The following is a 13,445-nucleotide window of genomic DNA, read 5'->3' as shown; positions in this document are numbered from 1 at the left end:
CAATGAGGGAAAAGCAACAAATAACATACAGGGAATCCCCATAAGGTTATTACCTGATTTTTCAGGAGGAACTCTGCAGGCCATTAGTGGCATGATATACTTAAAGTAATGAAAGGGAAAAAGGTACAACCAAGCATACTCTACCCAGCAAGGCTCTCATTCAGATTTGATGGACAAATTAAAAGCTTTACAGACAAGCAAAAGCTAAGAGAATTCACCAGCACCAAACCAGCTTTACAACAGATACTAAAGGAACTTCTCTAGGTGGAAAAGAAAAGACCACAACTAGAAACAAGAAAAGTATGAATGGGAAAGCTCACCAGTAAAGGCAAACATACAATAAAGGTAGGAAATCATCCACACACAAATATGGTATTAAAACCAGCAATCATGAGAAGAGGAGAGTACAAATACAGGATATATGAAATGTACTTGAAATTAAGAGACCAGCAACTTAAAACAATCTTGTATTTATATAGATTGCGATATCATTGTAACCACAAACAAAAAAAAATCTACAATAGATATACACACAAATAAGAAAAAGAGTGGGCCCGGGTAGCTCAGTCGGTAGAGCATCAGACTTTTAATCTGAGGATCCAGGGCTCATGTCCCTGTTCGGGCGGAAAATGAGCTTTGGGGACTTCCGCGAAGATGGCGGAAGAGTAAGAGGCGGAGATCACCTTCCTCCCCACAGATACACCAGAAATACATCTACGTGTGGAACAACTCCTACGGAGCACCTACTGAACGCTGGCAGAAGACCTCAGACCTCCCAAAAGGCAAGGAACCCCCCACGTACCAGGTTAGGGCAAAAGAAAAAAATAAACAGAGACAAAAGGATAGGGACGGGTCCTGCACCAGCGGGAGAGAGCTGTGAAGGAGGAAAAGTGTCCACACACTAGGAAGCCCCTTCGCGGGTGGAGACTTCGGGTGGCGGAGTAGGGGAGCTTCGGAGGCGGAGACTGCAGGTGACGGAGACTGCGGGTGGCGGAGTGGGGGAGCTTGGGAGCCGCGGAGGAGAGCACAGCAACAGGGGTGCGGAGGGCAAAGCGCAGAGATTCCAGCGCAGAGGGTCGGTGCCGACCGGCACTCACCAGCCGAGAGGCTTGTCTGCTCGCCCACCGGGGCGGGCGGGGCTGGGAGCTGAGGCTCCAGCTTCTGTTGGAGCTCCGGGAGAGGACTGAGGTTGGCGGCGTTAACACAGCCTGCAGGGCGTTAGTGCACCGCAACTACCCGGGTGGGAGTCCGGGCAAAAGTCTGGACCTGCCGAAGAGGCAAGAGACTTTTTCTTCCCTCTTTGTTTCCTGGTGCACGAGGAGAGGGGATTAAGAACTGCTTAAGAGAGCTCCTGAGACGGGCGCGAGCCGCGGCTAAAAGTGCGGAGCCCAGAGACAGACATGAGACGCTAAGGCCGCTGCTGCCGCCACCAAGAAGCCTGTGTGCGAACACAGGTCACTATTCACACCCCCTTCCGGAGAGCCTGTGCAGCCCGCCAGTGCCAGGGTCCCGGGATCCAGGGACAACTCCCCTGGGAGAACGCATGGCGTGCCTCAGGCTAGCAAGGTCACGCCGGCCTCTGCCGCCGCAGGCTCGCCCCACACTCCGTGACCCTCCCTAACCCCCCCGGCCTGAGTGAGCCAGAGCCTCCGAATCAGCGGCTCCTTTAACCCCGTCCTGTCTGAGCAAAGAACAGACGCCCTCCGGTGACCTACACGCACAGGCGGGGCCAAATCCAAAGCTGAGACCCTGGGAGCTGTGAGAACAAAGAAGAGAAAGGGAAATCTCTCCCAGCAGCCTCAGAAGCAGCGGATTAAAGCTCCACAATCAACTTGATGTACCCTGCATCTGTGGAATACATGAATAGACAACGAATCATCCCAAATTAAGGAGCCCTGTGGATGAAAGGCTCTTGGTGCTGCAGCCAGGAGTCAGTGCTCTGCCTCTGAGGTGGGAGAACCAACTTCAGGACACTGGTCCACAAGAGGCCTCCCAGCTCCACATAATATCAAATGGTGAAAATCTCCCAGAGATCTCCATCTCAACGCCAGCACCCAGCTTCACTCAACGACCAGCAAGCTACAGTGCTGGACATCCTATGCCAAACAACTAGCAAGACAGGAACACAACCCCACCCATTAGCAGAGAGGCTGCCCAAAATCATAATAAGTCTACAGACACCCCAAAACACACCACCAGACGTGGACCTGCCCACCAGAAACACAAGATCCAGCCACATCCACCAGAACACAGGCACTAGTACCCTCCACCAGGAAGCCTACACAACCCACTGAACCAACCTTAGCCACTGGGGACAGACACCAAAAACAACGGGAACTACGAACCTTCAGCCTGCAAAAAGGAGACCCCAAACACAGTAAGATAAGCAAAATGAAAAGACAGAAAAACACACATCAGATGAAGGAGCAAGATAAAAACCCACCAGACCTAACAAATGAAGAGGAAATAGGCAGTCTACCTGAAAAAGAATTCAGAATAATGATAGTAAAGATGATCCAAAATCTTGGAAATAGAATAGACAAAATGCAAGAATCAGTTAACAAGGACCTAGAAGAACTAAAGATGAAACAAACAATGATGAACAACACAATAAATGAAATGGAAAATACTCTACATGGGATCAATAGCAGAATAACTGAGGCAGAAGAACGGATAAGTGACCTGGAAGATAAAATAGTGGAAATAACTACTGCAGAGCAGAATAAAGAAAAAAGAATGAAAAGAACTGAGGACAGTCTCAGAGACCTCTGGGACAACATTAAACGCACCAACATTCGAATTATAGGGGTTCCAGAAGAAGAAGAGAAAAAGAGAGGGACTGAGAAAATATTTGAAGAGATTATAGTTGAAAACTTCCCTAATATGGGAAAGGAAATAGTTAATCAAGTCCAGGAAGCACAGAGAGTCCCATACAGGATAAATCCAAGGAGAAATACGCCAAGACACATATTAATCAAACTGTCAAAAATTAAATACAAAGAAAACATATTAAAAGCAGCAAGGGAAAAACAACAAATAACACACAAGGGAATCCCCATAAGGTTAACAGCTGATCTTTCAGCAGAAACTCTGCAAGCCAGAAGGGAGTGGCAGGACATATTGAAAGTGTTGAAGGAGAAAAACCTGCAGCCAAGATTACTCTACCCAGCAAGGATCTCATTCAGATTTGATGGAGAAATTAAAACCTTTACAGACAAGCAAAAGCTGAGAGAGTTCAGCACCACCAAACCAGCTCTACAACAACTGCTAAAGGAACTTCTCTAGGCAAGAAACACAAAAGAAGGAAAAGACCTACAATAACGAACCCAAAACAATTAAGAAAATGGGAATAGGAACACACATATCGATAATTACCTTAAATGTAAATGTACTAAATGCTCCAACCAAAAGACACAGATTGGCTGAATGGATACAAAAACAAGACGCATATATTTGCTGTCTACAAGAGACCCACTTCAGACCTAGAGACACATACAGACTGAAAGTAAGGGGATGGAAAAAGATATGTCATGCAAATGGAAACCAAAAGAAAGCTGGAGTAGCAATTCTCATATCAGACAAAATAGACTTTAAAATAAAGACTATTAGAAGAGACAAAGAAGGACACTACATAATGATCAAGGGATAGATCAAAGAAGAAGATATAACAATTGTAAATATTTATGCACCCAACATAGGAGCACCTCAATACATAAGGCAAATACTGACAGCCATAAAAGGGGAAATTGACAGTAACACATTCATAGTAGGGGACTTTAACACCCCACTTTCACCAATGGACAGATCATCCAAAATGAAAATAAATAAGGAAACACAAGCTTTAAATGATACATTAAACGAGATGGAGTTAATTGATATTTATAGGACATTCCATCCAAAAACAACAGAATACACTTTTTTCTCAAGTGCTCATGGAACATTCTCCAGGATAGATCATATCTTGGGTCACAAATCAAGCCTTGGTAAATTAAAAAAAATTGAAATTGTATCAAGTATCTTTTCCGACCACAATGCTATGAGGCTAGATATCAATTACAGGAAAAGATCTGTAAAAAATACAAACACATGGAGGCTAAACAATACACTACTTAATAACGAAGTGATCACTGAAGAAATCAAAGAGGAAATCAAAAAATACCTAGAAACAAATGACAATGGAGACACGACAACTCAAAATTTATGGTATGCAGCAAGAGCAGTTCTAAGAGGGAAGTTTATAGCAATACAATACTTCTTTAAGAAACAGGAAACATCTCGAATAAACAACCTAACCTTTCCCTAAAGCAATTAGAGAAAGAAGAACAAAAAAACCCCAAAGTTAGCAGAAGGAAAGAAATCATAAAAATCAGATTAGAAATAAATGAAAAGAAATGAAGGAAACAATAGCAAAGATCAATAAAACTAAAAGCTGGTTCTTTGAAAGGATAAACAAAATTGATAAACCATTAGCCAGACTCATCAAGAAAAAAAGGGAGAAGACTCAAATCAATAGAATTAGAAACGAAAAAGGAGAAGTAACAACTGACACTGCAGAAATACAAAAGATCATGAGAGATTACTACAAGCAACTCTATGCCAATAAAATGGACAACCTGGAAGAAATGGACAAATTTTTAGAAAGGCACAACCTGCCAAGACTGAATCAGGAAGAAATAGAAAAGATGAACAGACGAATCACAAGCACTGAAATTGAAACTGTGATTAAAAATCTTCCAACAAGCAAAAGCCCAGGATCAGATGGCTTCACAGGCAAATTCTATCAAACATTTAGAGAAGAGCTATCACCTATCCTTCTCAAACTCTTCCAAAATATAGCAGAGGGAGGAACACTCCCCAACTCATTCTACGAGGCCACCATCACCCTGATACCAAAACCAGACAAGGATGTCACAAACAAAGAAAACTACAGGCCAATATCACTGATGAACATAGATGCAAAAATCCTCAACAAAATACTAGCAAACAGAATCCAACAGCACATTAAACAGATCATACACCATGATCAAGTGGGGTTTATTCGAGGAATGCAAGGATTCTTCAATATACACAAATCAATCAACGTGATACACCATATTAATAAATTGAAGGAGAAAAACCATATGATCATCTCAATAGATGCAGAGAAAGCTTTTGACAAAATTCAACACCCATTTATGATAAAAACTCTGCAGAAAGTAGGCATAGAGGGAACTTTCCTCAACATAATAAAGGCCATATATGACAAACCCACAGCCAACATCGTCCTCAATGGTGAAAAACAAAGCATTTCCACTAAGATCAGGAACAAGACAAGGTTGCCCACTCTCACCACTCTTATTCAACATAGTTTTGGAAGTTTTAGCCACAGCAATCAGAGAAGAAAAGGAAATAAAAGGAATCCAATTCGGAAAAGAAGTAAAGCTGTCACTCTTTGCAGATGACATGATACTATACATAGAGAATCCTAAAGATGCTACCAGAAAACTACTAGAGCTAATCAATGAATTTGGTAAAGTAGCAGGATACAAAATTAATGCACAGAAATCTCTGGCATTCCTATACACTAATGATGAAAAATCTGAAAGTGAAATCAGGAAAACATTCCCATTTACCATTGCAACAAAAAGAATAAAATATCTAGGAATAAACCTACCTAAGGAGACAAAAGACCTGTACGCAGAAAATTATAAGACACTGATGAAAGAAATTAAAGATGATACAAATAGATGGAGAGATATACCATGTTCTTGGATTGGAAGAATCAACATTGTGAAAATGACTCTACTACCCAAAGCAATGTACAGATTCAATGCAATCCCTATCAAACTACCACTGGCATTTCACAGAACTAGAACAAAAAATTTCACAATTTGTATGGAAACACAAAAGACCCCGAATAGCCAAAGCAATCTTGAGAACGAAAAATGGAGCTGGAGGAATCAGGCTTCCTGACTTCAGACTATACTACAAAGCTACAGTAATCAAGACAGTATGGTACTGGCACAAAAACAGAAATATAGATCAATGGAACAGGATAGAAAGCCCAGAGATAAACCCACGCACATATGGTCACCTTATCTTTGACATAGGAGGCAGGAATGTACAGTGGAGAAAGGACAGCCTATTCAATAAGTGGTGCTGGGAAAACTGGACAGCTACATGTAAAAGTATGAGATTAGATCACTCCCTAACACCATACACAAAAATAAGCTCAAAATGGATTAAAGACCTAAATGTAAGGCCAGAAACTATCAAACTCTTAGAGGAAAACATAGGCAGGACACTCTATGACATAAATCACAGCAAGGTCCTTTTTGACCCACCTCCTAGAGAAATGGAAATAAAAACAAAAGTAAACAAATGGGACCTAATGAAACTTAAAAGCTTTTGCGCAGCAAAGGAACCATAAAGAAGACCAAAAGACAACCCTCAGAATGGGAGAAAATATTTGCAAATGAAGCAACTGACAAAGGATTAATCTCCAAAATTTATAAGCAGCTCATGCAGCTTAATAACAAAAAAAAAACAACCCAATCCAAAAATGGGCAGAAGACCTAAATAGACATTTCTCCAAAGAAGATATACAGAGTGCCAACAAACACATGAAAGAATGCTCAACATCACTAATCATTAGAGAAATGCAAATCAAAACTACAATGAGATATCATCTCACACCAGTCAGAATGGCCATCATCAAAAAATCTAGAAACAATAAATGCTGGAGAGGGTGTGGAGAAAAGGGAACCCTCTTACACTGTTGGTGGGAATGTAAATTGATACAGCCACTGTGGAGAACAGTATGGAGATTCCTTAAAAAAACTACAAATAGAACTACCATATGACCCAGCAATCCCACTACTGGGCATATACCCTGAGAAAACCATAATTCAAAAAGAGTCATGTACCAAAATGTTCATTGCAGCTCTATTTACAATAGCCCAGAGATGGAAACAATCTAAGTGTCCAACATCGGATGAATGGATAAAGAAGATGTGGCACATATATACAATGGAATATTACTCAGCCATAAAAAGAAACGAAATTGAGCTATTTGTAATGAGGTGGATAGACCTAGAGTCTGTCATACAGAGTGAAGTAAGTCAGAAAGAGAGAGACAAATACCGTATGCTAACACATATATATGGAATTTAAGGGAAAAAATGTCATGAAAAACCTAGGGGTGAAACAGGAATAAAGACACAGACTTACTAGAGAATGGACTTGAGGCTATGGGGAGGGGGAAGGGTAAACGGTGACAAAGCGAGAGAGAGGCATGGACATATATACACTACCAAACGTAAGGTAGATAGCTAGTGGGAAGCAGCCGCATAGCACAGGAAGATCAGCTCGGTGCTCTGTGACCGCCTGGAGGGGTGGGATAGGGAGGGTGTGAGGGAGGGAGACGCAAGCGGGAAGAGATATGGGAACATATGTATATATATAACTGATTCATTTAGTTGTGAAGCTGAAACTAACACACCATTGTAAAGCAATTATACTCCAATAAAGATGTTAAAATGAAAAAAAAAACTATCAAGAAGGAAAGGATCTGCTTGTAAAGCAGTGAGTTCTCCATCACTGGAGGTATTCAACACCAATGGAACACCCAGTTGGTAGGGATGCTGTGGTGATAACCTTGAGGATTTTCCATTCTGGTGAGCATTCTCATTGACCTTTCCAGTGTCTGAAACCTCACCATTACAGATATCCCTGGACATTAAAGTCCTGTCTAATAAATGTCATTTAAAGTCATTGATATTCCACATAGTAGAGAAAAGTTTGCAGTGCTCTGTGCACGGGTAGGGATAAGTAGGTAATGCTGGGAGATGGGGAGAAGAAGGTCTGGGGCCAGGTGTTGGCCCCCTTAAGGGCCAGCTCTCATGAGGCAGCCCAGCTGGGAGCAGGAGGAAGAGCACAGAGGCTGAGCACCTGAACCTGGGGCAGCAAGTGGGTAAGGGAAGGGACCTCAGGGCCATGGCTATCAGTGGCCTAGGATGCAAAATCTGCAGCTGCCTTCGCTCCAAACGGATGCCACCTGCCATTGGGTTTGAGGCTTCCCTCAGCTTCCCCTGCAGTTGCATCATCCCTGCCTGAGCCCCAGGCAAAAGCTGCAAACTGAAGCCGGCTTTGGAAATTTACACATGTAACCACATTCTCATCCTTTTGGGAAAAAAAAAAAAGAAAAGGCGGGAAGAGATATGGGAACATATGTATATATATACCTGATTGATTTTGTTGTGAAGCTGAAACTAACATACCATTGTAAAGCAATTATACTCCAATAAAGATGTTAAAATGAAAAAATAAAAAGTGAAAAAAAAAGAAAAGAAAAAGGAATCCAAATAAAACACTAAAGATAGTCATCAAATCACAAGAGAACAAAAGAGGAAAGAACGAAGACCTACAAAAACAAATCCAAAACAATTAACAAACTGGCAACAAGAACATACATATAATTACCTTAAATGTACACGGATTAAATGCTCCAACCAAAAGACATAGATGGGCTGAATGGATACGAAAACAAGACCCATATATATACTGTCTACAGGAGACCCACTTCAGACCTAGGGACACATACAGACTGAAAGTGAGGGGCTGGAAAAAGATATTCCATGCAAATGGAAATCAAGAGAGCTGGAGTAGCAATTCTCATATCAGAAAAAATAGACTTTAAAATAAAGACTATTACAAGAGACAAAGAAGGACACTACATAATGATTAAGGGATCAATCCAAGAAGAAGATATAACAATTGTAAATATATATGCACCCAACATAGGAACACCTCAATACATAAGGCAAATGCTAACAGCCATAACAGGAGAAATCAATAGTAACACAATAATAGTGGGGGACTTTAACACTCCACTTACATCGATGGACAGATCACCCACACAGAAAATCAGTAAGGAACACAGGCCTTAAATGACACAATAGACCAGATAGACTTAATTGATATTTATAGAGCATTCTGTCCTAAAGCAGAAGACACATTCTTTTCTCGTGCACATGGAACATTCTCCAGGATAGATCACATGCTGTGCCACAAAGCAAGCCTCAGTAAATTTAAGAAAATTGAAATCATATCAAGCATCTCTTCTGACCACAATGCTATGAGATTAGAAATCAACTTCAAGAAAAAAAAAAACTAAAACAAAACAAAACACACAACGCATGGAGGCTAAACAATGTGCTACTAAGCAACCAACAGATCACTGAAGAAATCAAAGAGGAAATCAAAAAATACCTAGAGACAAATGAAAATGAAAATGCATTGATCGAAAACCTATGAGATGAAGAAAAAGCAGTCCTAAGAGGGAAGTTTATAGCAATACAACCCTATCTCAGGAAACAAGAGAAATCTCAAACAACCTAACATTACACCTAAAGCAACTAGAGAAAGAACAAACAAAGCCCAAAGTTAGTAGAAGGAAAGAAATCATAAACCTCAGAGCAGAAATAAATGAAATAGAGACAAAGAAAACAATAGAAAAGGTAAATGAAACTAAAAGCTGGTTCCTTGAAAAGATAAAATTGATAAAACGTCAGCCAGACTCAACAAGAAAAAAAAGGGAGAGGGCTCAAATCAATAAAATCAGGAATGAAAAAGGAAAAGTTACAACCAACTCCACAGAAATACAAAGGATCACAAGAGACTACTACTATCAACTATATGCCAATATAATGGACAGCCTAGAAGAAATGGACAAATTCTTAGAAAGGTACAATCTCCTAAGACTAAACCAGGAAGAAATAAAAAATATGAACAGACCAATCACAAGTACTGAAATTGAAACTGTGATTTAAAAACTCCCAAACAAAAATCCCAGACCAGAAAGCTTCACAGGCGAATTCTATCAAATATTTAGAGAAGAGTTAACACCTTCTGAAACTGTTCCAAAAATTGCAAAGGAAGGAACACTCCCAAACTCATTCTATGAGGCCACCATCACCCCGATACCAAAACCAGACAAGTATACTACAAAAAAAGAAAATTACAAGCCAATTATCACTGATGAACATAGACACAAAAATCCTCAACAAAATATTAGCAAACAAAATCCAACAAGACATTAACAGGATAATATACCATGATCGAGTGGGATTTATCCCAGGGATACAAGGATTTTTCAGTATCCACAAATCAGTGTGATACACCACATTCACAAACTGAAGAATAAAAACCATTATGATCATCTCAATAGATGCAGAAAAAGCTTTTGATAAAATTCCACATCCATTTATGATAAAAACTCTCCAGAAAGTGGGCATAGAGGGAACCTACCTCAACATAATAAGGGCTATATATGACAAACTCACAGCTAACATCATACTTAATGGTGAAAAGCTGAAAACATTTCCTCTAAGATCAGGAACAAGGATTTTCACTCTTGCCACTTGTATTCAACATAGTTTTGGAAGTCCTCCACAGCAATCAGAGAAGTAAAAGAAATAAAAGAAATCCGAATTGGAAAAGTAGAAGTAAAAAAAAACTGTCACTGTTTGCAGATGACATGACTCTATACATAGGAAACCCTAAAGATGTTACCAGAAAACTACTAGAGCTCATCAATGAATTCTGTAAAGTGACAGGATACAAAATTAATACACAGAAATCTGTTGCATTTCTATACACTAACAACAGAAGGTCAGAAAGAGAAATTAAGGTTACAATCCCATTTACCATCGCCTCAAGAAGAATAAAATACCTAGAAATAAACCTACCTAGGAATGCAAAAGACCTGTAACTCCAAAAACTATAAGACACTGATGAAAGAAATCAAAGATGACAAGATATACCATGTTCTTGGATTGGAAGAAGCAATACTGTCAAAATGACTGTACTACCCAAGGGAATTTTCAGATTTAATGCAATCCCTGTCAAATTACCAATGGCATGTTTTACAGATTTAGAATAAAAAATCTTAAAATTTGTATGGAAACACAAAAGACCCTAAATAGCCAAAGCAATCTTGAGAAAGAAAAACGGAGCTGGAGGGATCAGGCTCCCTGACTTCCAGCTATACTATAAAGTATGCTACTGGCACAAAGACAGACATATAGATCAATGGAACAGGACAGAAAGCCCAGCGATAAACCCACACACCTATGGTCAATTAATCTACAACAAAGCAGGCAAGAATATACAATGGAGAAAAGATGTCCCTTCCATAAGTGGTGCTGGGAAAACTGGACAGCCACATGTTAAAGAATGAAACTAGGACATTCTCTAATACCATACACAAAAATAAACTCAAAATGTATTAAAGACCTAAATGTAAGACCGGATACTATAAAACAGAGGAAAACAGGCAGAACACTTTTGGACATAAATCATAGCAATGTCTCTTTGGTTCCACCTCCTAAAGTAATGAAAATAAAGACAAAAATAGACACACGGGACCTAGTTAAACTTAGAAACTTTTGCACAGTGAAGGAAACCATAAACAAAATAAAAAGACAATGTACAGAATGGGAGAAAATATTTGCAAACGATGTGAACTACAAGGGATTAATCTCCAAAATATACAAACAGCTCATGCAGCTCAATATCAAAAAACAAACCACCCAATCAAAAAATGGGCAGAAGATCTAAATAGACATTTCTCTAAAAAATACATACAGGTGGCCAAAAGCACATGAAAAGTTGCTCAACATCACTAATTATTAGAGAAATGCAAATCAGAACTACAATAAGGTATCAACTGACACTGGTCAGAATGTCCATCATCAAAAAGTCTACAAACAATAAACGCTAAAGAGGGTGGGGAGAAAAGGGAACCCTTCTACACTGTTGGTGGGAATGTAAATTGGTACAACCACTATGGAGAACAGCATGGAGGTTACTTAAAAATCTAAAAATAGAACTACATATGATCTAGCAACCCCATTCCTGGGCATATAATCTGGAGAAAACTGTAATTCAAAAATGTACATGCAGCCAATGTTCAGAGCAGCACTATTTACAATAGCCAAGACATGGAAGCAACCTAAATGTCCATTGACAAAGGAATGGATAAAGAAGATGTGGTACACATATACAATGTAATATTACTCAGTCATAAAAAAAGAATGAAATAATGCCATTTGCAGCCACATGGATGGACCTAGAGATTATCATAGTAAGTGAACTAAGACAGAGAAAGACAAATATCATACGATGTCACTTATATGTGGAATCCAAAAAAATGATACAAATGAACTTATTTACAAAATAGAAACAGACTCACAGACTTAGAAAACAAACTTATGGTTACCAAAAGGGTAAGGTGGAGGGGAGGGATAAATTAGGAAGTTGGGATTAACACACACACACTACTATATATAAAATAGATAATCAGCAAGGACCTACTGTATAGCGCAGGGAAATAAATATACTCAATATTTTGTAATAACATATATGGGAAAAGAATCTGAAAATTATAACTTAATCACTTTGCTATACACATGAAACTAACACAACATTGTAAGTCCATTATACTCCAATATAAAATAAAAATAAAAAACATTTCAGACAAAAAACGTCTTTCAGATCATTTCCCAAAGATGGTATAGGATTTCTAGCTGTGTTTATAGTGGTTGGAAGGGGACAACAAAGGCCAGATGTGAGAATCCTGAGTTTGCTTTCAAGTCACCAGAGTTTCAGCCTGGGGAGTTGATATTTTCTGCACAGTTCTCCAAATTCTGGTGGTAAACACAAGACAGAAAATGCTTTGGGAAAGATACAGTCCACAGTAAAAGACCTAGGAAGCCAAGAGTAGCCCCAAGGGGGTTTCCTCCAGGGGAGAATGAATGACAACACCTGCCTGGCTTTCTCTCTCTCACCCAGCTCTGCCTATGCTTCCTCCTGGGTCCTGTCTTCCATGAACAACTCCTGCAACACAGGATGTACCCTCAGCCATTCCTACCTTCCCCAGTCTACTCATGCATCTGTGATCCATTACTTTTGTCTGGAGCCTAGTTGTTCCCACTTGCCTGGACCAAGTTGAGGAGGTCTGGCTTCCTACCTGCTAGGTAAAGCTGACTTGCTCTATTTTGCCCTAAAGCTATCTCTTTCAACATTCAAGGGATCCCACTTATTGAAACATCCTAGGATTTGTAGAATAAGTCTATGTTCACCTTCAGTTCTTCTGAGGACAAATATACCTGTCTCTCAGTCAATGTCTCTCAGTCAATGTCTCTTCAGAGCAAAGAGCCTGAATTTCTCTCATGTACCAAGGGGAAGAGAAAATCCTACTGAGCGCTTGAGATGTGGCCAGAGTGACTGAGGAACTGAGTTTGTGCTCAATTTATTAATTTTACTAGATTCAAATTGTAATTAAAAAATCGAAGATATGTAAAATAATATTTTCTGTTAGATAAAATGTATTATTTCAGTAGGACTACAGTTTACTTCAACAGTTGAAAATTTAGCAGCTGTATTAAGATGTGTTATATGCATGA

General features: G+C 39.7%; 1 protein-coding gene and 1 non-coding gene across 2 annotated transcripts in view; one reads left to right on the top strand and one right to left on the bottom strand.

The window, feature by feature from the left end:
• The window catches only part of COLGALT2 (collagen beta(1-O)galactosyltransferase 2), a 147,170-nt gene that overhangs the window by 17,952 nt on the left and 115,773 nt on the right, over positions 1-13,445 (bottom strand). The window lies entirely within an intron of this gene.
• TRNAK-UUU (transfer RNA lysine (anticodon UUU)) lies at positions 553-625 on the top strand. The gene has a single exon. It is a non-coding gene; the product is annotated as a tRNA-Lys (tRNA).

The sequence above is a fragment of the Lagenorhynchus albirostris genome, chromosome 2, assembly GCF_949774975.1.
Source record: "Lagenorhynchus albirostris chromosome 2, mLagAlb1.1, whole genome shotgun sequence".
Classification (NCBI taxonomy): domain Eukaryota; kingdom Metazoa; phylum Chordata; class Mammalia; order Artiodactyla; family Delphinidae; genus Lagenorhynchus; species Lagenorhynchus albirostris.
The sequence above is the reverse complement of the archived record's forward strand: the minus strand, read 5'-3'. Positions and strand labels throughout refer to the sequence as shown.